Below are 24,881 nucleotides of genomic sequence, written 5' to 3'. Positions count from 1 at the left end.
CAACATAGAGTCCTTCCCCCAAGAGACATCCAGACCATTCTTCCTGTGGTTCTAAAGGTTACTCTGCTTGTAATTAACAACAAAAAGGACCTTGGTTTTGGAGCGAGAATGATTTTGGCTAATGCTCTGGATCCTGCTCTTGCCTGCTTTGTAGCTTAATACAAGTGTCCTGGCTTCTTTGAATATCAGCTTTCCTTAACTGAAACACAGAGGTAAAATGAATAAAGTCATTAAACAGTGAATAAAGTGAATAACCATCATCTAACACAGAGTACACACTCAATAAACCTGAAGTTTCCTTCATCCTATCCCAACTCCACCAGAATTTTTTCTCTAATTTCAGCATCCACACAAGATTATAATTCCAATAACTCACCTGGTCCTCTGTAAAATCAGAATAAGAATCAGAGTTCTTATCAAATCCACTTACTGTGTGGATACAAAGTTCACAACAAAGCTAAAGTCCGCTAGTGGTAGCCAAACCAGACTAAAATCTGGGTCTTTTTAATTACCCAGTTCAAACAAAACATCAAGACAAGACAAAGTTTGAATTGGTACAGCTGACCTACACATTCACAAACCCGAGGCTTATCCTACATTACATTAAGAAACCCTATGGTAGGGGCGCCTGGGTGGCTCAGTGGGTTAAGCCGCTGCATTAAGCTCAGGTCATGATCTCAGGGTCCTAGGATCGAGTCCCGCGTCGGGCTCTCTGCTCAGCAGGGAGCCTGCTTCCCTCTCTCTCTCTCTCTCTCTCTCTGCCTGCCTCTCTGTCTACTTGTGATCTCTCTCTGTCAAATAAATAAATAAAATCTTTAAAAAAAAAAAAAGAAACCCTATGGTAACTCTTTAAGGAAACACAAAACAGACCTTACACAGTGGTAGAGAGGACCCACTGGTATGTCACGGTGTCCTAGGATATAACATTCTAGATACAGTTCAAAGAGAAGGGTAAGGGGCGCCTGGGTGGCTCAGTGGGTTAAGCCGCTGCCTTCAGCTCAGGTCATGATCTCAGGGTTCTGGGATCGAGCCCCGCATCGGGCTCTCTGCTCGGCGGGGAGCCTGCTTCCTCCTCTCTCTCTGCCTGCTTGTGATCTCTGTCTGTCAAATAAATAAATAAAATCTTTAAAAAAAAAAAAAAAAAAAGAGAAGGGTAAAAGAAACCCATGGCCACATAAGGCCCTACTACATCACCCTAAGAAAGCTGTTAAGGGTCTTTGGCATAATCCAAGCAGTTAAGAACAATGAAAATTGCCCATTTGCTTGTATGACCAGATTTAATTAATGAGAAACTGAGGAATAATGGTGTTATTATTAATAATTTCTTCAAGCTACAAATCTCCTGTAAACTCAGGAGAGGCAAGCCAACGTAATAAAGAGCACCCACATTCTAGAAATACAATCCTAGTTTTAAACGCCAGCTCTCTCTCTCCCTAGTTATGGGACATCAGCCAAGCTACAGAATCCCAGTGGGCCTCAATTTCCTCATCTACAGCAATTCCAGCTCCTTCACAAGACCATCCTAGGGTGAAATGAGACATCTTACATAAAATGCTACAGGTTAGATATTTTTTTAAAGAGGCAGAGAGTATGAATATGTTTGATAAGTAGGGAATATGGTTTTTCTCTACCTTCTTATGAGGATTCCCAAATTAGGAGCAGCAAAAAGGGCTTTAATTACTGTTCAGTTGCGAAATACCTCATGAACAGTAGACATCAGGGCAGAGCCAAGCAGTCAAACGCCACAATTATCCATTGTACTACATACTAACTCACCAACTGAGCCAATATTTCCCTGCCCTGAGAGAATTACACCAAGAACAAAGACAATGAGTGGGTATTCACAGACACCAAATCTTAGCATCAAAAGCCATTTTCAAGATGTTTTTGGTCTAGATGTTTTCAAATTGATTTTTGGCCATGGGGCTTTCTTCAAGGGAAACATTACAGGAAACCCACACAAGTAACATACGAGAGTGTAGCTACACTGGGGCGACAGCTGGGTCTCCTGCCCATGCCCTCTCCGAGTCCATCTGGCTCCCCTCCGCAATTCTAAGGAGCCCCACAGCTTAAGAACACTTTTAAGGAAAAAACTTCCCCAAACAAACAAAAATGGATACTTCCACTTTTCATGGCAGAAATGGGAGGTGAGGGTGTCTAAGTGACTCGTCCAAGGTTGTTAGCAGCAACCTAAGTCTAGAATTCAAACTACAGAACCCTGGGGCACCTGGGTGGCTCAGTGGGTTAAAGCCTCTGGGATCCTGGGATCCTGGGATCCCAAGGGTCCTGGATCGAGCCCCACATCAGGCTCTCTGCTCAGCGCGGAGCCTGCTTCCCTCTCTCTCTGTCTGCCTCTCTGCCTACTTGTGATCTCTGTCTGTCAAATAAATAAAAAAATTTAAAAAAAAAAACAAAAACAACTACAGAACCCTAGTCCAGTGTTTGTCCACTAAGAGTCAAGCTCTTCTTAATACTGAATGCTTTGCATCAGAATTTACCCTTATTTTTAACATATTTTTAACAGTCTGTGAGTTTCAATCTCCAAGTTTTAACCTGGCATCCTTACTTTCTTAGTACTCTCTTATTACTCTCACATTACTCATTCTCTTATCACTTTGCTCTCCATTAGTGTTGTCAGGAGTCCGGAACAATGGCACTGAAAACATTTCATTCCTAGCATGATTTACCAAGCCCATTATGTTTGTGCCCAGCAGATCTGTGGGACAGTAAAGAAAAATAATGAGACTCAAAGGGAGAATCCTCTGAAATGTGTGGTGCCGAGATCCTACTGCTTGCCTGACCTGCTCAATGTTTCACCCTATTTGATGTATCTCCAAAAGAGCAGTTTATCAAGTGAATGCTGGGATAAAAATAACTAGCTTCTTTGGTAAACAGGTAATATTTCAGGAGACCAGAGGGAAGAAACAGTGAGAAAGAAGGATGGCACGTTTGTGAGAGTCAGTCTAAATAATGTGGAGGTCACGGGGGAAACAAAAAAGCTCACCTAAGTCCAAAAGATTTCCAAAACAGAAGCCCTTTGGGAATTCAGGTTGGCAGAGAGATGTCCTCAAAAAAGGGTCCTTCTAAGCCAAAACAACACCCAGATAGATCAATGAAATGCGAACTGTTCAACAATCAGGTATGCCTTGTCCAAACTGGACTGTTCCACGATGACCACAGAAGTCCTCCCACAACGGAATAACCACCTACATGTTCAAGGACAATATTATTATGGAACGCTCTTTTACTTCTAGTACTATGATTTATCTACTAAATTAACCAGCTCTTTCTCTGCAACTGGGAACAGACTAAAGATCAGCGAGATAATATACCGAAGAATGCCCGAGAGAAGCATTAACTGTGCCAGGAGATCAGCTTAGGAACCTATGTGACGTAGAACTTGTCAGGCAACAGACTCTTTCTACCCATTGCACAGAAAATCTTGGCAAGTGTTATCTGCTTGAAAAATCACTGCTATCAGAGCTGGGGCCAATGAACTCATCTTTATCTCAAAGAAAAATGTTTGACTCTATTAACAAGTCAAGAGCACAGTCCATTGTTTAATTTGCTTATTTTCTTGGTTATTTACAGCAGAATGTCAATACTCACCTGTGATTTGGGTAACGTATGTGGCTAATGCATCTTTATAACTAAATCAGATGCACATCAATTTTATTTTTTTTTTAAAGATTTTTTTTAAAGATTGATTTGAGAGAGCAGGAGTGAAAGAAAGAGAGTGAGTGGTGGGGGGAGAAGAGGGAGAGAGTCTCAGACTCCCTGCTGAGTGTGGAGCCAGATGCGGGGCTCAACCTCAGGACCCCGAGATCATGACCTGAGCTGAAACCAAGACAGATACTTAGATGACTGAGCCACCCAGGTGCCCCAAGATTTTATATTAAGTAACCTCTATACCCAACATGGGGCTCAAACTCACAACCCCAAGATCAAGAGTCACATGCTCTACTGGCTGAGCCAGACAGGCACCCCAAGTAACATTACTGTTAAAAGCTTCTAATATGCATTTGGATGTGCAACAGAACGGACAAAGATAATCTCTCACAGAGCATTCTGAATAGAAAGGGACCTTACACCCTAACATCTCTATAAATCTTATTCTAAACTCTTCCCTGTCACCTTGTTGGAGTTTATTTGGACTGACAAAGAGTACCCAAAAGAACATGAAACCAGAGACTCTCTTTTTATTGGAAAGTTCCCTTCATATGCCTTTTAATCTTGAGAACTGATCTTAGATTAACTCTCAGTGCTTGAGAGTAGTGACTATGTTTCATGAGTTTCTTTCTATTCTTTCAGAGTTCTTCTATTTATAATTGGTTGCCAGTAATCCAATAATTCTACGAGTAATTCTATTATGGCATTTAAAACTTCCTTTTGGGGCGCCTGGGTGGCTCAGTGGGTTAAAGCCTCTGCCTTTGGCTCTGGTCATGATCCCAGGGTCCTGGGATCGAGCCCAGCATCGGGATGGAGCCCAGCATCGGGATGGAGCCCAGCATCGGGCTCTCTGCTCAGCGGGGAGCCTGCTTCCTCCTCTTTCTCTGCCTGCCTCTCTGCCTACTTGTGATTTCTATCTGTCTTAAATAAAAATCTTAAAAAAAAAATTTCTTTAAAACTTCCTTTTAAATGCTGGGTTTTTTAAAACTTTCTTTCTAAAGGTTAGGAAGAAATGGTAAACAGATACTCATACTGGTCAATGATATAAGCCTTCGGTAGACAACCTGATGACATCTATTAAAAGCCAATGAAATGTACAGCCTCTGCCCTAGCAATTCCGTTTCTGCAAGAGATAAACAAGGATACAAAGATGTACATACGTGGTTGTTTATCACAGCAATGATTATAAGAGTGGGGAGGAGGCAGGGAAGGAGAGAATAAGGGACAGAGGAAGTGAGGGAGAAGAAAGAAAAGCAAGACAACTGTTCAACTGAGGGTAAATCTAAATCCACACAATGATATACTACAGATAGCCATTAAAATAACTATGTGCGTTACGTGATACCATGTAAAGGTACAGTGACGAAGTATGCTTTCTAATCTGCTTGTACTCAAGACTATATAGACTATGATCACAAATGGTATATACATAAATGTAGACACACACACACACACACACACAAACACACAACCTCTACAAATTTTCAAGTCTGAAAAGAAAAACATGAAATTGTACCAAAAAATTTGCTAAGTAGTGTCATTTATTCAGAGGTGTAGATTATTCTGTTTATGTCTAATTCCCAAGTTTCTAGAGGGACTGTACATCACCATTCTTAATAAAACTAAGACAAAAAATGTCCTTCATGAGTCATGAAAACATGAGGACTTCTAGAATAAGAGATAATATAGTAGAAAGTTAACCATAAAAATAAAAATCTAGTGGCTAGGTCAAAGTTACATAAAGTTCTGCCAAAAACACAGCTCACAATGAACATCCCTTTCACATAATTACTCATCTCAAGCCGTGCTAGAAATGTTCTGGACACATGTTGAAAGGACTTGTGCCCTAGAATAAGGGACCCATGCTCAAGTCCCAACTGTGCCACACACCAACTGTGTGACCCTGAGCACTCCGCCTTCATGAGACCCAGTAGTAACAGACCCCACCTCGGAAGGTTGTGGGGATTAAAAAGAAAGAAGGATATATAGAGCACACGGTACTAAGCCTGGCACAGCAGTCATAAATGATGGCAATTATCATAATAATTGCTGTTATCACATATTAATCAAGAAACGAAATCATGACCGCTTTAAGGGCAGCGACTGTACCTTATTTTTGTTCATCCCTGGATCCCTGGCACCTAAAAGTATGCCTGACACATAGCACACCCTCATTCAGTGTTTACTGAATGAAGTACAGCTAAAATTAATTAACCTCCTTGAATGTCAATTTCCTCCTCTGGCAAAATCATAAAACACCCTGCAGAGGTGAGAACTGGTAAACATTAAGGCACCTAGTTCAAAAGAGGCTTCTAATAAATGACAGCTATTATATTAGTGAACTTGTCTCTGTAGGTTTCAACAGGTATGAAAGCTGAAGGGAGAAAACAGGTATAATTTTTTCTCCGAATTTCCTTTCATATTTGGGTCCATTATTTTTATTTAGACTCAGGAATGAAAGTTCTCTCTTTCCAGGCACACATCCTAGCAGGCTAATTATTAAAGTGGTGATCTTTATTTTTTTATTTGTTTACACATATTATGAAAGCAGTTTTCTAATATACAACAGAACAACATAGACTACTCCGTTTGTCCCAAATTTATCATGAAATATGATTTTTTTTTCTATTATCTAACCTTTTTTTTTTAAATTAACATATAATGTATTATTAACCCCAGAGGTACAGGTCTGTGAATCGCCAAGTTTACACACTTCACAGCACTCACCATAGCACATACCCTCCCCAATGACCATAACCCCACCACCCTCTCCCTACTGGCCGCCTGGCAACCCTCAGTTTGTTTCGTGAGATTAAGAGTCTCTTATGGTTTGTCTCCCTCCTGATCCCATCTTGTTTCATTTATTCTTTTCCTACTCCCCAAACCCCCCATGTTGCATCTCCACTTCCTCATATCAGGGAGATCATATGATAGGTGTCTCCACGTCGTTGCAAATGGCAAGATTTCATTTCTTTTGATGGCTGCATAGCATTCCATTGTATGTGTGTGTGTATGCGTGTGTGTGTGTGTACCACATCTTCTTTATCCATTTATCTGTTGATGGACATCTAGGTTCTTTCCATAGTTTGGCTATTGTGGACATTGCTGCTATAAACATTCGGGTGCACATGCCCCTTCAGACCACTACATTTCTATCTTTAGGGTAAATGCCCAGTAGTGCAATTGCTGCGTCGTAGGGTAGCTCTATTTTCAACTTTTTGAGGAGCCGCCATGCTGTTTTCCAGAGTGGCTGCACCAGCTTGCATTCCCATAAAGTGGTCATCTTTAGACTGCCACAAACACTTCTGGCAAAGCAGCCCAAATAGTACTTTAGAACCTGTGAGCTTAGGACATGATACATACAATGTATTAATTAATCAGTACTTCTCGGGCTTCAAATCAAATCTTTTTTTTTAAAGATTTTATTTGTTTGTTTGTTTGACACAGAGAGAGCACAAGGAGGAAGAACAGCAAAGGAAGAGGGAGAAGCAGACTCTCTACCGAGCACAGAGCCCAATGCAGGCCTCCATCCCAGGAACCTGGGATCATGACCTGAGCCAAAGGCAGACACTTAACTGACTGAGCCACCCAGGCGCCCCCAAATGAAAACTTTTAAGATGACCTGAATTGGGAAGCACAAGAAAAATCAACAGGATTTCTATATATGTGACCAAATGGATTATTAAGGAAGTATAAGATTCATGAAGGTATTCAATTTTAAAAGTATTTTCTTCACAAAAATCAAAACAAATGGGAATGCATTTTAAGAAAAAAAGCAGATCATCAAGAGGAAATCAAACCACTAAGTTCTGTGCAGGGAAGTGAAAAAAACTACTGACATGAAACCAGAAATAATTTCATATAAGTCATAACATTCTTGTACTGTATTAAGAGAGAAACAATCATCTGAGGAGGAAAAAGAAAAAAAGCTTTACCATTAGGGAGAAGAACTCAAAAAACTGCCCAGATCAGTCATTTATGCAGCTTTGCTTACTTTCCCATGTCTGATCTGACAGAAAACTCGAATTTCATACAACAGTGTTTAATAGAAGGTTTATGGTCCTATTTCTACAATGATTTCTGTTGAAAGGCGAAAAGGCTACTCAGCATTCATTTGCTGTGAGTTAAGGTTTTGGTTCCGCATCCTTGAAACGTACCACGCCACGATTTAGCGGCGTCTCCTGGTTTCCATTATTGCACACTGGAGTGCAAACACTATTTAAGAATCTCATTAAGAAAATGATAGTTTTGTGGTGACTTTCAAGACAACTAGAATAAGCATATTCAAGTGAGGCGGGGTAAATTTTACCTTATATGGATTCTATTTCTGTGAAATTTTAGCATAAAAATGATATATGAAGAGAATAGCAAAATCTTGCAAATTCTCTAGAATCTGGCATAATGGGCACACAGGGTCAATTCTACTGTTCTATTTGAGGGGTTTGTTGAGTATGTTTTAAAAAATTATTATATAACATTTTTTAAAATTAAGGCAGACAAAAAAAAACATTAGGCAGACAAACCCCACCTACAGTCTCATGCTACTGCTGAGCTGCTAAACAGATTAAAATATAAAGTGACAGAGACCCACACTGACCAAGCACAAAACCAGGCAAGAGTTGTACAAATCTTACCAGCAGTCTTGGTCAACACTGGCCAATCTTCCATTTAACATGGTGCTTCCCTTCCCGAAAAAGGATGATTTAACTCACCAGAACCAAAGTACAAATGATACCAGGAAGAGAAATCTAAAATCTGTCTATTCTCAACAGGGCAGATTCTATTAACAGTTCAATAATATGCATATATTATTAATATCTACAGTTTTGTCACAAGTTCATCCACCCATCCAAATATGACCGGCACAGAACTAACTCTGATACGCCATGCACAGTGCCAGGTGCTGGGGATACAGTGACGAGCAAAGACAAAATCTGCTCTCCAGGAGATTACAGTCTAGAGGAAATAGAGACATTAGGTTACTACCTTATCCCCACCTAGTCAGGGCACAGTGCGACAAAGGAATCCTACTGAATTCACTAGAAGGGAGAAAATGTACAGCGGGCAAAGATAGAATGGAAAAGTTAAAGAGGTGGGGCACCTGAGTGGCTCAGTCGGTTAAGCATCTGACTCTTGATTTAGGCTCAGGTTAGGATCTTGGGGTTGCGAGATCAAGCCGCAATGTTGGGCTCCAAGCTGGGAGAGGAGCCTGCTTGGGATCTTTCTCTCTCCCTATCCCGCTGCCCCTCCCTCTCTAATTTAAAAAAAAGAAAGAAAGAAAGAAAGAAAGAGAGACATTAAAGAGGTGACAGGAAACAGAAGAACCCAAGATACTTAATATGAACAGGAAAAACAATCATTTGTCCAGGTTGCTGGCACAGTGTTTTAGAAAAAAAGAAAACAAAACATTTATTTCTGTCCTTTACGATATTGCTCTAACCAACTACATGTTTCCAGAAAATGTCCATCTTTTCTAACTTATATACATAACTTATCCGGGCCAAAAAAACAAAGGTCTCAGAGGGCGCCTGGGCATCTCAGTTAGGTGTCTGCCTTCAACTCAGGTCATGATCCCAGGGCCCAGGGATTGAGCCCCAAGTCTGGCTCCCTGCTCAGCAGCAAGCCAGCTTCTCCCTCTCCCTTTGTCGGCGCTCCCCCTGCTTACGGTCTCTCTCTGTGAAATAAATAAATAAATTCTCAAAAACAAAAACAAAGGGCTCCTTATTCGAAACGTAAAAAAAAATATCACCTGTAGCCATCCTTGAAAATAAGAGTGGCTCTAAGTATTTAAGTCAGTCCCATTTATTCAAAGCACACATCTAGCATTATTCAAGGTCCAGCTGTACAACGTTCCAAGTTACCAGAAATCTCGGTGGAAAAGGTTGAAGTTTAAACCTGGGTATATCCAATGTTACAAAAACGTTCAAAAGCCAATTTACCGTACCTTTAGGTTTTCAGATTTTCCAGAAGGAAAGGAAAGGGAAAAAGAGAAAGACGTGAAAACAACACTATTTCGCAGAGGGAAAAATTCAAGGCCATTCCTATCTGTTGGCCTCTTTAAAAGAACAGATTCCCACTGATGATAAAAATTTAATCAAATACACATCCAAGCTCTCAGAATTCTTCTCTTTTCTACCATTCCATACTAAGGTTTCCCTGACAAGGTCATCGAGACAAAGATTCATGAAGAGGTGCCTCTGAACGGCTGGGCCATTACACAGCGATGAAAGGGAACTTGCACATCCTGCCTTAGGAAATCACCCAGACAAAATATTTATCAAATGGTTCTATTTATTGCTCTGTATTAGGAAAAGAGATATCTAAAGTGCAGTAGTGTGGCTGACAACAATAGCAAGAAAATAATTTAATTATTTCAACCGAAGTAGGAAGGAAGAAGTCACTGCAACTTTGAAGAACCCTCACTGATGTTAAATTATCCTCTGGCCCCCCCATATCCGAGAGCCTGAGTTTCACATGCCCCTCCGCACCCTCGCAGCACTCAACGAAAGGTTAACACACTGTTTCAGCGAACAGAAGAGCTCAGGGGCAGAAGAAAGCAGTAGCCCTGCTTAAGGTGGCCCAGCTCGTTATGTGACAGAGATGCAGCCGAACTGGGTCTCGGCTCCTTCCAAGTCTTTTCCCCACTACACAACCGTGCCAAGGAAAAGCCATTTTATTGGGGGTGGAGGGGAGAGGAGATGGAATCAAGTGACAAGTGGCAGCAAAGAAACCAGCAAGTATTCAGTTACAGGGTTATTATCTCCTGAGCCAGGAGTGAAAAAGAAAAGAACTTTTCCCAGAAATTAGCACGGATAACGACTCTGTTCATCTGCCAGAGTCTCTGGGCCAATCCCTTCCCGTCCCTCAAAGCCCCCGCAGGAATTAAGTAAGGACAATTCGCATTTAAAGGACTACAGAAAAGAAATGTGCAGCACAGTTCACTGAGTCACCCAGGTCTTTCCCTGACCACCCTGGACCCTCTTTCAGTTCACATAATTCCATTCCTTTGCAGTAAGCAGAGGACGGACACCCAGGAAGCACACTTAAGAGAAGCTGATGTGGGCACAGAGCGAGGGGATTGAGGAAAGATGTTTCATAGACTATGCAGTAAAATACCTGCATTTTTCTCACTGAAGACTTACTCCTTATCACCCACCCTGAACACTTCTGTACTGCTGAAATGAACCTAAAAAACTGGTTTTCCAACTTCCAATATAGATTAAACATAAACTAATTAACTGTTTGTAAAACACTTTGAAGACATGAACGAGTGTATAAATGTTAATTATTAATGTTGATCCACAAAACTCCTGCATGCAAAGTAAAATACTGGTTAAGTTTCTGCTACTTTCAAGGCACAAATATGGAAGCTCAGCATGTTTTTTAAAATTCTAGGAAAATTCTAAGAGCAGACCACAATGATTTTCTATTTACAACATGAACAAGCTGGAATCTTCAGCTGGTTATTCTGGATATAATTATATCAGAATTTTTTTTAAAAAATGACTTATGGCATATATAATAAAACTAAAGTATGTTTATAGTCACAAAGTATTGGACAAAAATTATAGTTCACTGACCTGAAAAGGGCAAAGTAATATCTCTGAACCCCCATTTTTTCATCAAAAAAGGTTCAGGGGGAGGGAATTTAATACCTACCTTATGGGGTTCTTGTAAGGAATTAAGCATATAAAGGAACACACAATACATAGGTAGTATATAAAAGTTTTGTCTTTCTTTTAGTGACTTCACTTTTTTAGAAAACACTTCTTGGGAACCAGCCTGCCTCGAAAGATCTTTCTAGACTGCATTAGTCTTTTAAAAACACACTATCCCCTGCACCAGGCACACATACACCACCATTTTAGCAGGAAGGCCGAGGCAAAAGCTTTGGTCATTCCTGTCCACTGACCCATATAGATCCTTAATCCCCCAACAGAGAAAGCACCTCGGCCAGGCCCCAAAGGCCTCATGTGACCAAATGAACAATTAGAACTCCAGTTCTCAACTTCTGTTGCCACATTTTTCCCTAAATAATTCCCAAACTGCAAGGTCATGCCCAGAGATCCTTTGTATTCTTCGCCCAGCCAAGCTATGTACAAAGTGCCCGAGGGGCAAAAAAACCATTTTCTTCCAGCTTGTAAAAGGTAATAGAAATTATTTCCATGCAATGCCACACTGGGCCTACCTTCTCCCACTCCAGAAACACACCTACTTTGAACAAAGCAGAACTCAACTGGCAAGACCAGGTACCGTGGGTTTATTTACAGATACCATTCAAATGACAATGAGTGTTTTTAGAACTGATTGACGAATTAAGAAAATATCAAATCTGCAAAAAGCCCGACACAGCTATCCCTTTAGCATTATCACCTAAGAAAAGGAATACTTCTAAAAAATTAAGTTAATGTTGACAGCGCAATTCAGATTTTTAAAAAAATATATCATGCTCGGTTCAATTTATCTCAAGGGATCTATGCAGCAAATTTCAAGTGCTGAATAATAATGTCCCCTTTGAACAAAACTGTGCCCCATCTAGCCAGGTGGGGAGAACATGTGCTAACAATTTCCCAGGAGCTGTTACGGACCCATATCAAAACCACCAACTACTCTGTTACCTGATGGCCTCCTGTGATCAAGGGCTCAAATTTTTAAGACAAAAGACCACAGTCAAAGACCAAGCTATGGGAAGAAGCACTGTTTAGCAACCGCAAACAAATGAAATTCATCTACCCAGAAGCTCATCAACTGAGGACGCTCCAAAAACACTAACTCCCTTTACTAAAAATAAGATTAGGGTGCCTGGCTGGCTCAGTCAGTGGTGTGTGCGACTCTTGACCTCAGGGCTGTGCATTCCAGCCCCACATGGGGCGGGTAGCATTTACTTAAAAAAAAAAAAAAAAAAAAAGACTAAAGAAAAATATATAATTTGCAAAACACTTAGAAGGTAAGAAATAGCCTATCATCTCCTTGAACACAACTAAACAATCTGCAATCCCTTCCTTCCAGACTCCTGTTATTATGTATATGACAAATATACAAATGACACCCCTGCATCACATTAAAAATCACAGCTGTACTCAGAGATCGAAACGGTACAACAGATTTCACTAATAATATTTTTCTCATGCTCAGAGAACAGTTTTCACCGTGTTTATAGTCCTAACTCACTTGGATTTAATAGGCGAGGTACTGTTTAGATCACTACCTTCTTCCTTCATTTATTGGTGATATAGATATACCCAGTTGTTACTGGTTACCACGGTCATGACTATTACTAGCTACCATGCCATGTGACCCTGCCATGTGCCAGAGGTTTACATATCCCTAATTCTCACAATAACCACCCCCCCTTTTCTATCTATGGTTCTTTAATTCTTATATCCAGTGCAAACTTCATTCCCAAACTCCAGATTTGCATACCCAATTACTTACTGACACCTTCATTTAAAATATCACAGATCTAAAACTTGGCACATCGGAGAAAGAGAAATAACAATTTCCTCCTCCCAACTAACTCACTCACATCCTCACCCGCAACCCCTCAGGAAACCATAGCACCGTTCACCCAGTTGTTCAAGGAAAACACCTGGGAACCATTCTGGATTGGTTTCTTCCCTTCAAAACCCTTTTTCAATCCATAAAGAATCCTATCAGTTCTCACTTCACAATGTGCACTGATTCCAACCACTCCTCGCCACTTTCACCGCTGCTGCCCTAACCCAAGCTACCATCTTCTTTCTCCAGAGTGAACTACTGCAAAATTCTTGGTCGCTGTTTCCACTCCTGTTCCTTACATGCACAGTGAAACTTTTTTTTTTAACGATTTTATTTATGTATTTGACAGACAGAGATCACAAGTAGGCAGAGGGGCAGGCAGAGAGAGAGAAGGGGAAGCAGGCTCCCTGGTGAGCAGAGAGCCTGATGTGGGGCTCGATCCCAGGACTCTGGGATCATGATCTGAGCCGAAGGCAGAGGCTTTAACCCACTGAGCCACCTAGGCACCCCCACAGTGAAACTTTTAAAAACCAAAATCAGCTCTTGTTATTCCTTCCTCAAACCTTTCAGTGGCTTCTTGTCAACCTTAAAAGCCTATGTGAAGCGCCCTATGCCTCCTATAGATTATCTCCCTCGGTTCCCCTTCCTCGCCTCATTCCAGCCCCACCAACCTCCTGTGCTTGCTCCCACCTGAAGCTCTTCGCCCCTGACGTTCCTTCTGCCTGGAACATCCAGGCATCTCCAGGTGGCTCGCTCCCTTTACTTTACTCAGGTCTCTACTCAAATCTCACCTCCTCCAGAAGGTCATTTGACCACGCCGATTTCTGCTAATACTCTTGACATTCTTCCTAAAATCATCCACCCCAGACATCCAAAAACCTGTTCATTTGTTTATCTTTTTTTTAAAGATTGTATTTATTTGAGAGGGAGGCAGAGATAGCAACAGAGATAGCAAGACAGAGCATGAGCCGGGAGGAGGGGAGAGGAACACTCCCAGCCAAGTAAGGAGCCCAACGAGGGGCTCGATCTCAGGACCCCGGGGTCATGAACTGAGCCGAAGGCAGACGCTTCACCCACTGAGCCACCCCGGCGCCCCCATCACTTGTTTACCTTCTTTTTCCCTTACTAGAATGTCAGCTCCTTGGTGGCAACAGCCGTCTCTTATTTTCACTGAATCCCCAGCACCTGGAACAGGACCTTACATACAGAAGGCACCCAAATGTGCTGGCTAAATTAACAAACCAGACAAGGATGTTACATGCCCATTTTACAAAAGAGAAAACTGAGCTCCGTGAAGCCACACAGCAAATGCCAAATGCCATCTGAAAGAACCAGTCCTCTTCCAATAACTGAGTGCCATAAAGCTGAATTCTAAAGAACAAGAATGTCAAAGAATGCATTTGTTTGAAAATATCAGGCCACAATGATTTTTCTCTTTCTGTTCATCACTAGAGCTTTTCCCATCTGTGATTAATCTTACGTATGCACTACGTATGCCCCTCCTTACCTGGAAGATATCTACTTTTCTGTATTCCCCACCAAATAAGGGCTGAGCTACAGACAGCAGACATTTAAGAAATGTTTCTTTGATATTTATACCCTCCAATATTTGAAGAATCCTGTAACAAGACTTTCAGCACCACCAATACAGTCTTCAAAGAGACTTCAGTTTCCAACCATGATGGAGTAACTAGATCCAGACTTACCCTGCCAACCCCCCTCCAACAACTAGAAAAACAGACAAAATATATAAGGCAACATCTTTTAGACACTGGACAACAGGAGCAAAGGACTGCAATTCCTAACAGAAGGGGAGACATGAGCCGAGCCCCACAACCAGCTTTCTCAGCCTGCAGCGCGCTGGAGCGTGGTGCAATGAGGACGATTCTGAGCAAAGCCTAGCAATCTTGTCAAGCTGAGAAGACTTAAGAGTTTGGGAAGGTGAAGGAATCTCAAAATTCAGCACAAAGAAGCCTCCTTGAGTCTGAACAGTAACCTATACGAGCATACTGAAAAATCTATGGCCGCAGGCAAAGAATGGCCCAAGAACCATAAGCTAAATAATCCTAGAGTCGGCACAGGACTGGCAGACACTCCTATTCTGACCAGTCAGGGTGGAGAACATCCAATTTTTCAATGGAAACTGGAGGCTTCATGATTAATTAGGGGAGTGAAAAAAGCCTTAGAGTAAAGCTCCACTAGACCAATCCTACAAAGTTCAGGAATGAGCCTAAAAAGTATCATGCAAATCACTTAACCTGCAAAAACAAAATCCAACCCTCTTTAAAGCAGTGCCTCTCATATTAGGGATGATTTCTACTCCCTGCCAGGTGACTCTCAGTGTGTCTGGAGACAATTTTAGTTATTGCAATTGGCATCTAGTTTCTAATTAGGCTAAACACCCTACAAAGCACAGGACAGCCCCCAAACAGAGAATCGCCTGGCCCAAAATGTCAGTAATATCAAGGTTGAGAAATCCTGCTTTAAAAGAGCAAAATCCGGCAATCAAAACTTAAAATTCACCATGTCCAGAATCCAAGAAGAAATTACTAGATATAAAAAGAAGAAAACTTGATCCAAAATAAAATCAGGCCACAGAAACAAATATGATGGGATTAACAGAAACCTTAACAACTGCTGAGTATTATATATATAATCAAGAATTTTTTAATGAACCTAAATAGGAGACAAATGGAAGAAATAAAAAAGATTCAGTAGCAAATTGAATCCAACAAGATATGAAGAAAACATCATGACCAACCCAGGATCATCACAAGAATACAAGGCTAGTTCAAAGTTCCAAAATCAGACATCAACAGGATAAAGAAGAAAAAAATAAATGATCGTCCCAAAAGATGCAGAGAAAGCCTTTGGCAACATTCAATATCCATTTATGATAAAAAGTCTCCACAAACTAGAAACAGGAAAGAACGTCAACTTGATAAAGGACACATACAAAAACAAACTATAAATACAGGCATACGTTGTTTTATCGCACTTCACAGATACTGCATTGTTTACAAACTGAAGGTTTGTGGCCACCGTGCATCGAGCCAAGTCTCTCAGAGCGACTTTTCCAACAGCATTTGCTTCACTTTGTGTCTGTGTCACATTTTCGTAAATCTTGCAGTAATATTTCAAACTTGTGCATTGTGATTATATTTGTCATGACTGTATGTGATTGGTGATTACAAATCACTGAAAACTCAGATTATGGTCAATATTTTTTAGCAATCAAGTATTTCTAATTAGGGTATGTACTTTTTTAAAAACAGAATGCTTTTAAACACTTAATAGACTACAGTATAAACATAGCTTTCACATGTAATAGAAAACCAAAAAATTGGGACGCCTGGGTGGCTCATTTGGGCGTCTGCCTTCAGCTTAGGGTCGTGATCCCAGGGTACTGGGACTGAGTCCCACGCCGGGTTCCTTGTTCAGCAGGGAGCCTTCTCCCTCTGCCCGCCACTTCCCCTGCTTGTGCGCATGCTCTCTCTCTCTGATAAATAAAATCTTTTAAAAAAAAAAGCAAACTAAAAAATTAATTTGACTTGCTTTACTGTGATACACACTTTATTTCAGTGGTCTGGAACTGAACCCACATTCTCTCTAGAGTATGCCTATAACAGATTTATGGTGAAACACTGAATGTTTTCTGCTCCCCAACATGAGGAAAGGATGTCCACTTTTAAAACTCCTACTCAGCATCATACTGGGGGTCCTAGCCAGTTCAATAAAGCAAGAAATAAAAAACATACAAACTGAAAAGGAAGCAATCAAACTACCTATGTTTGCTGATGACACTATTATCTATGCAGAAGATCTCAAAGAGTCTACAAAAAGGCTTCTAGAACTAAAACTGAGCCTAGCAAGGTCATAAGATACAAGGTTGGCATGTGAAATTCAATCCCATTTCTATATACTAGCAATGAACAACTAGAAATTGAAATTTTAGAAGCATCATTTACAACAGCACCAGAAAACATGATACGTATATGAATCTTATAAAACATATGCAAGACCCAGTTACTGAAAAACACAAATGAAAATATCAAAAAACAGTCCCGGGATATACCATATTCATGGCTCAATACGTCACTTCTCCCAATTTACAGATTCAATGCAATGCCAATCAAAAATCCCTGCAAGATTACAGAGATCAACAAGCTCATTCTAAAATGTACCTGGGAAGGCAAAGCAACTAGAACACTCAAAAACATTTCTGAAAAAGTAACACAACTACAGAAACCACATGACCTGATTTCAAGACTTACTATAACCTACAGTAATCAACAGTGTGGTAATGGTGAAATGACTCAGATCAGTGTAACAGAACACAGAAGCCAGAAATAGACCCAAGGGTATATATGACCAACTGACTTTCAACAAAGGTAATACAATGGAGAAAGTCTTTCCAAACACCGGGGCTGGGGCACCTGGCTGGCTGTCGGTTAAGCATCCAACACTTGATTTCAGCTCAGGTCATGATCTCAGGGTCATGAGATGGAGTCCCGTATGGGGCTTCGTACTCAGTGGGAGGAAGTCTGCTTGAGAGTCTCTCATTCCTCTCCCTCTGACCCTTCCTCCACTCGCACACATGCTCTCTCAAACAATAAAATCCTTTAAAAAAAAAAAAAAAAGTTGCTGGAACTACTGCTTATCTAAAAGCAAAAAAAATATATCTCAATCCATACCTTGAACCATTTAGAAAAATTAACTCAAAGCGAATCATAAACCTAAATGTAAAATTTTAAAGTATAAAACCCCTGGGAGAAAGTACAGGGAAAGTCTTTTTGTTTAGGACAGGCAAAGATTTCTCAGATATTACACCAAAAACATGATCATAAAAGAAAAAGAACTTCATCATTATCGTAAGTAAGAACTGCTCTTCATAAGACATTAAGAGAATAAAATGATAAGCCACAGACTAGGAGAAAGTGTTTGCGAACAATAACCATGTATCTAATTCTAGAATATATATACAGAACTCCCAGGGAGCCTGATGACGCAGTCAGTTAAGCATTCAACTCTTGCTTTTGGCTCAGGTGGTGATCTCAGGGTGGTGAGATCAAGCCCTGCATGGGGCTCTGCACTCAGTGTGAGTCTGCTTAAGACCCTCTCTCACTCTGCCCCTCCCTTCCCTCACCCCCCAAGCCCTGCTCTCATGCTCTCTCAGAAGAACTTTCAAAAGTCAATACTAAAGCAAACAATTCAATATTTTCATGGGTAAAAGATCTGAACAGACACATTACCAAAGAATGGCAAATAATCACATGAAAGGATGCTTAACATCACTCGCCACCAGGCAAATGGGGGGAAAGAAAAAACCAGCCTATATTATGTATGACTCCATTTGCATGACATTTTCAAAAGGCAAAAAACCATGGAGAAAGAAAACAGATCAATAGTGTCTGGGTCTGAGAGTCAAAAATGGGTTGACTGACTACAGAGGAGTTTAGAAGAATTTGGTTTGGAAGATAAAGGAACCATTCCATACATATCTTCATTGAAATAGTGCTTATGTGAACGTATCTGTCAAAACTCACAGAATGCTACTAATTTTTACTGAGTATAAATTATACATTAAAATGAGAAAATAAAGACTAAAGAGACAACAATGTACTGAGTAAATCCTTATTTTGCCCTGGTTAAAAAATTTTTAAACCAACTATAAAAAAAGATTTGCAAGACAAATGGGAAAAGTTGAATATGCACTGAATACTGTTGCTACTTTTCTTAGATGTAACCATTGCACTTGGTTATGTAAAACACAAAGATCAGCAAGCGTCTTCTATAAAAGGCCAGACAGTAAATAATGTGTGGCTTTGTGGGCAACTACTCTACTGTCGCTGCAGCACCAAATCAGCCACAGACAAATGAGCACTGCGATGTCCCAATAAAACTTTATTTACAAAATGAGGCAGTAGGCCAGATTTGGCCTGAGGGCTATAGTTTGAGGACCCCTCATGTAGACAAAACTACAGAAAGCAGACTAGTGGTTGCCTCTGGTGAGGCAGGCAATGCAGTGAGGGTTGAGGGGAGGAACTGGCCAGAGTTGCAAGGGAATTTTTCTGGAATAATGGAAATGCTCTGTACCTTGATTTTGCTGTTATCTACATGGATACACCTGACAAAACTCATCAAATGCAATATACTTAAAATGGGTACATTTTATCATATAAATAGTATTTCAATAAACTGGATTTATTTTAAAAATGTACTCTTTCCAGGTGATAGCATCAATATTGTGAAAAGCCTTGCCTTTGGAGCCAGAATTATCCGAGTTCAAATTTTAGTTTAAGACCTATGTGATCACTGTAAAATCACTTTGGGGGCTGCTTCCCCATACTTGAACAGCTTAGTAATCTCTGCCTCGTTTTGTTTTGGTTTTTTCCCCAAAATTAAATAAGAAGTGTAGGTAAGACACAAAGCATAACACCTGGCACAGACAAGGCACACTCCCGAGCTGAGTAAACCTATTAAAAAAAATTATTTTTGAAAATGAGTCAGTAAACACCAGACAACTAAACTAGCTTCTTTTGTACTCTCAAAATATTCTGACATTCTTTGTTTGCTGTTTATTGTGGTTTAACCTGACTTCAAGAACGGGCATCCACCGTCAGTTCCTGTGATTTCACAGTAACTTGGGTCTAACAGCAAGCACTGTGAACTGAAATTTCTTTAGAGTTTAGAAAAGTACTCCATGACAAATATGTTATAAAAGGAAAACGGAGAAGAGCCAAGGTAAAACATATCAATTTTCCCAAGCAAGGAGAATGACAATAATTATAGCATATTTTAATTATCTTTTATTAAAAAAAAGAAAGAAAGAAAGAAAGAAAAAAACCGACATAATTGGATGTTTTCCTCTTTTCAACCAGGATTTGAATTTTATCCAAACCAGCAGTCAACCAACAAATTTACAAAATGGCATAGCACTGGTATGGTATTTTACCTTATTTGTTTTTCATAACAGTAGTAAGTATTAAGAGATGATTAATATTAAATTTGTTTTTAGTTTACAAGGATCTTATGTTTGAGACAGATTAAGTGGCTTGCTCAAGGACACACAGTCAATAAATGTTAAAGTCTGGTTGTGAAGTCAGACATGTGGCTCCATACCACCTGTTTTTAGTAGAGATCACCATCAGAGAATCATCTTGGGTTCTATGAAATTCTTTTACATAACTCCTACGTGCTTTTCCCTAACTTGACATCTTTAGTTGTCTAAAAGAGAAATCAATTACCATGCGACATACCTACTTAATATCTAACCATTCAGGAATAACTGGCCGTTTTAGATGGTGGGGCTATGGCAAAATATGGGTTTATGATACTATCAGAAGTGAAAATTCAAAAGCATGGTTTCCAAAAGAAGAGCCTACAGAGTGACATAAATGGTTAATTCCTCACAGTTCTTCCTTTTTCCCACCCCAATACCCACATCACAGAAACATACTGATATCCACCTTCGCCAGGCTCTGAACAGAGCTCTGAAGAGGTAAAAAAGGGAAATCACACCATTTTTCCACATAAATATTCATACAATCACAGTATCGCAAGAGCAGGTAGTCTATCCTCCCAGGACGGGCTAACAAAATGGGTTATCTGTTCATCTTCTGTTTATTATGCAACAATCAACCCATAGGTGGACTTCAAGATCATAAATGGGAGGACATATGAAGGAAATGAAATTCCTTCCACTAACATCTTCCCCCTTCTCCTCATTTACAGTGGTAAGACAAGCTGACAATGACTCAGGAGCACTGCTTCCAAATGGACCCTGTCCCCATCAGTAATAACCGAGTCTATTCAAGTGCACATAAGCATTAACTTTAAAAGAAAGGATTATCAAAAAGTCCAAATTTATTCATCTAGCTTTGTCAGGTATGTTTTTTCTTCCATCTGTGAGTCTGATCAATAAAATTTTTAAAGGTTTACTATTACCCTCCATGTCTAACTTTGTACTCTCATTTTATAAGAAGACTAATGGAAACATGAGATTCAATATACAGAAATGTCCTGATTACAGGTTTGGTACTGCAAACAGTATAAACTGAGTTGGTATAACAGATTCAAATCACTGCTTCCTTCCGCAAATGGAGGCACCTTCAAAGGTGTTAGCTTGAAGGGGAAGTGAGCAATTTGCTAACATGACTGAACTGTGCTAACACTGAATTAACCCCCAGTCCAGGTCTATCTTAAACGAATTTGAAAAATGTAGTCATAATCCCCATCAATTATTTTTCAAGACTGAAGTAAAATAAAGTACAAAAACTGGAACTGACTAAATAACTTGGATATCCTATTGCAAGTGTTGAAAACAATCCATCTCTCACCATTTCCTAAACACTATAAATGCACAGTCATACCCTACCAAGCTACTCTGCAAATTCCACTCAAACACCTGTTAAAGTCAATGAGAAGATAACAGTTTCTATTAACATTCAGGTCAACTGAATGTTTTTTAAGAAAAGAAAAAAATTCATTCAATTGAAGACACTCAATTCTCAAAAGGATTCCTTCTTTATGAAAAAAATAGCTAAACCACTAAACTCAGAAGCATCAGACTTTTAAAACCGCTTTAAATCATATAAAAAGTTATCAAAATTATTATCGCTACAGCTACAGGTAAAAGGCGCCTACTTAATGTCTGGCACACTATTAAGTACCTCACATGGTTTCAGTTATTCTAAAGAACCCTGCAAAGTATGGTACTCCACCTTTTGGAAGGACACAGAAGCTCCGTGGCTCCCAACTAGTCAAGGAAGTGTGGGGATCAGAACTCAAATGTACCCGGCTTCAAAAAATGTGTATTCTTCAAAACTGGGCTACCTCCCCACTTCACAATAGAAGAAAAGACAGAGATATGAAATGATGTGTCCAGCAGTCTTAATCATTTCACCAGAAAACGGAGAAAATTAAATGAGAACCACATTGTGAAAACTCACAGAGCTCTATTTAAACTTCACTTCTTTTCAAGGAGTAATTAACAAAGAAAGGTTTGAAATCCTTTTAAAGTGAACTAAATTTCATCACAGACCTGCACATGAACTGTCATTCTGGACAAGTTCCCAGAGTCAGTGGTTCTGCAAGCACTATCACTGCTTAGTACAAAACACGTCACCAATTTCAAACGTGTAACACCTACCCTGCGTTAAGAGTCCTTCCTGGCAAAGAGGGGACAAAACTAAGAAATAAGGCCCATCACGGCCCTCAAAGAGTTAAGAGACTAGAGGAGGAGTCCATTTATACTACGTATACAGTTACCATCAGTCAGGCAGATAAATGAAGTGTGTGAGAAATCCTAAAACAGTATGTATAACATGGTATCACAGCTCAGAGAAGGAAAGCAACTGGCCTACTTGTCAGGCTTTGTTGTCAGTTCTATTTGTTTACATTAAGTCCCTCCCGGACAGCCCTTCCAACCTCTGCCAACCTTCAGCCACACAATCATCCCACACAGGCATACCCAACTGCACAACCAGGAAGAAAAGCTGTAAGGGCAAGAACCGTGACTCCTAAAAGTGACATTGTTGTTGTAGTTTAAAAGTACAATGCTTATGCCATAAAGACATTTTTCTTTAGCCTCATCAGGTGAAGAAAGTTGGTTTTTCAAAGCAAAATAAGGCCAACCCAACCAGCAAAACCCAGGAACACTTCCCCGCCTTACTCATTTCAAATGAGAAATCAATCAAACTGACACACAGAGTATTTCTCAAATTTTTCTTTTTAATTTAAGAGAGGGCAATGGGATATGAAAACAGGTATTAACACCTTCGGGTCATTCTGTTCCACTACCAACTTGACACTTAAGCTAGTTTCACTTGGGAGTCTTCAACATCATAAGCCAAATTATTCTCACATCATAAGCCAAGTGAATCAAATTCACTAGAATCGAACCCCAAACCTGACAAGGCTTGTGTCTCATGCAGCCTGAAAATCTCCCAAGACCGAGCAATACAAGAACTAGAACAGGAATTCATCTCAGCTGATCATAACGTCTTTACCAACTTGCAAAAAATCATCTTTCAAAAACTGCACGCAGTCGTTTGTTCTGACCTGGGCAATCCAACGGCTTAGAAAAAGAGAGTAAGATGCTTCTTCAGAAAACAGAAGGGGGTGTATTGGAATAAGAAAAAAAAAAAAAAAAAAAGCACACTTTTTCCTTTAGTTGTATATGCCTGAGGCAATAAACTCCAAAAATAACTTCACCCAGGAGTGTAAAAACTGAGAACGAACACCAAAATATTGCTCAATCCAACTTTCATTGTGAATTCCTCAGTTCACAGTAACACTTAAAAACTTAAACTGATGAAATCATTTTGCTGTTAAAAACTACGTATTCCCAAATAACAAAAAAACCCAAAAGTAAAAAAAAACCGTCTATCCTATCTCGTGGGGAAGAAAAATTGAGGGTTTTCCCCATTTTCTTTTAAACTTCTCATATTGGTCGACTTTGAAAAAAAAAATAGTATAAGTAAGCCAAAAAAAAAAAAAAAAGTTTTGTTAATGTTTTGTTTGGCCTCAAAGTATGGCTGCACTTGAACTCGGTGGAGAGCTGAACCCGCTGCACAGTCCCAGCGCGGGTCCCCTCCGGCGGCGTGGCCCCGACCCGCGCGGCCCGAGACGGGCGCGGAAGGCGCCCCCCGAAGGCGGGCGCGGCCCGGAATGTTTACCGTCCGCGTCGGCCCGGGGGAGACGCTCCCTCGCGTCCCGAGCACTTGTTCGCGGAGCCCGGCAACAGGAGGGACCCTCGAAGGGGCCGCGGCTCCCGGCGCCGGGGGAGTCGTCTTCGCCCGAGGGGCCCCCAGCGGCCGCGACCGCGACTGCGGCCGCGCCCCCAGCGCCGGGAGCGGCGGCGATCCCGAAGCCGGGCGGCGGGAGCTGGGAGGCGCGCCGCGGCTGCGGAGCAGACAATGAGCGAGGGGGCGACGCGGCGGGAGGAGGGGGCCGGGGGGCGCCCCCCACCGCCGCCCCTTCATCCCCACCCGCCCCTCCTCGCCCCGCGGCCCCGCCCCCCTCCCGGCGCTGGTCCCGGTAGCGGCCCCCAGGAGCGGCCGCAGGAGGAGGGGCCCGCGCGCCTCGCCCGCGACCCCTCCCCAAATCACAGAACTTCCCCCAACTCTGCCAACTAAGTTGCGCTCTCACCGTGCTGCGCCCGGGACTCCCCCGCGGGCCCAGCCGGAGCAGCTCCGCACCGTCGCCACCGAGAAGGACAATAGGCAGCCGCTCACCCGGCGGCGGCGACGGCTTGAGGCAGCGGCGGCCGAGGCAACGAGCGGGCACGGCGGTCTCAGCTGAGCCCAGAAGCTTCACCGCGGCTGCTCCGGCTCCGCGCTAGCCCTGCACGCAGCCCAACCCGCCGCGCATGCGCCACAAGCCGCTAGGGCACGGGCGGGGCACCTGGGGAGGGCGGTAACGCCTACAAGCCCTCCCGTGAGTAAGCGCGGAGACAGGGGCCGCGAGCTGGGATTGCACTGCAGAGCTGCCCATCACGTTCCGGGAGGCCAATAGGAAGGCATCTGGGCGGGTGCGTTCAGGTTGCTAAGGAAGGCTGAGGTTGCCTGCCGCGGCTGTGCCGCGGCAAAGTGATCGGAGTGGGGTGGCGGGCGGAGGTTTCGCAGGAAAGTGCCCACCCACCCTCTCCTCTCCGCCCTGTCTCCGGAAACCGCCCTGCCTCTGTATGCCGATGCTTACCTGACTGTAGCAGT

The 24,881-nt window shown here is 41.6% G+C and overlaps 1 protein-coding gene across 5 annotated transcripts in view; it reads right to left on the bottom strand.

Annotated features, from left to right (window-relative positions):
- The window catches only part of LOC111152612 (A-kinase anchoring protein 13), a 320,098-nt gene extending 295,594 nt beyond the window's left edge, over positions 1 to 24,504 (bottom strand). For 4 of the 5 annotated variants that reach the window (XM_022511139.1, XM_022511141.1, XM_022511142.1 and 1 more), the window contains exon 1: positions 24,319 to 24,503. The gene's annotated coding sequence lies outside the window, so the exon portion shown is untranslated. Of the gene's footprint in view, positions 1 to 24,318 lie in introns of all 5 variants that reach the window. The other variant, XM_022511140.1, reaches the window with a different exon arrangement.
- Positions 24,505 to 24,881: the final 377 nt, after the last annotated feature.

Source organism: Enhydra lutris, unplaced genomic scaffold (genome assembly GCF_002288905.1).
Source record: "Enhydra lutris kenyoni isolate GAN:26980312 unplaced genomic scaffold, ASM228890v2 scaffoldscaffold29, whole genome shotgun sequence".
Taxonomy (NCBI): domain Eukaryota; kingdom Metazoa; phylum Chordata; class Mammalia; order Carnivora; family Mustelidae; genus Enhydra; species Enhydra lutris.
The sequence above is the reverse complement of the archived record's forward strand: the minus strand, read 5'-3'. Positions and strand labels throughout refer to the sequence as shown.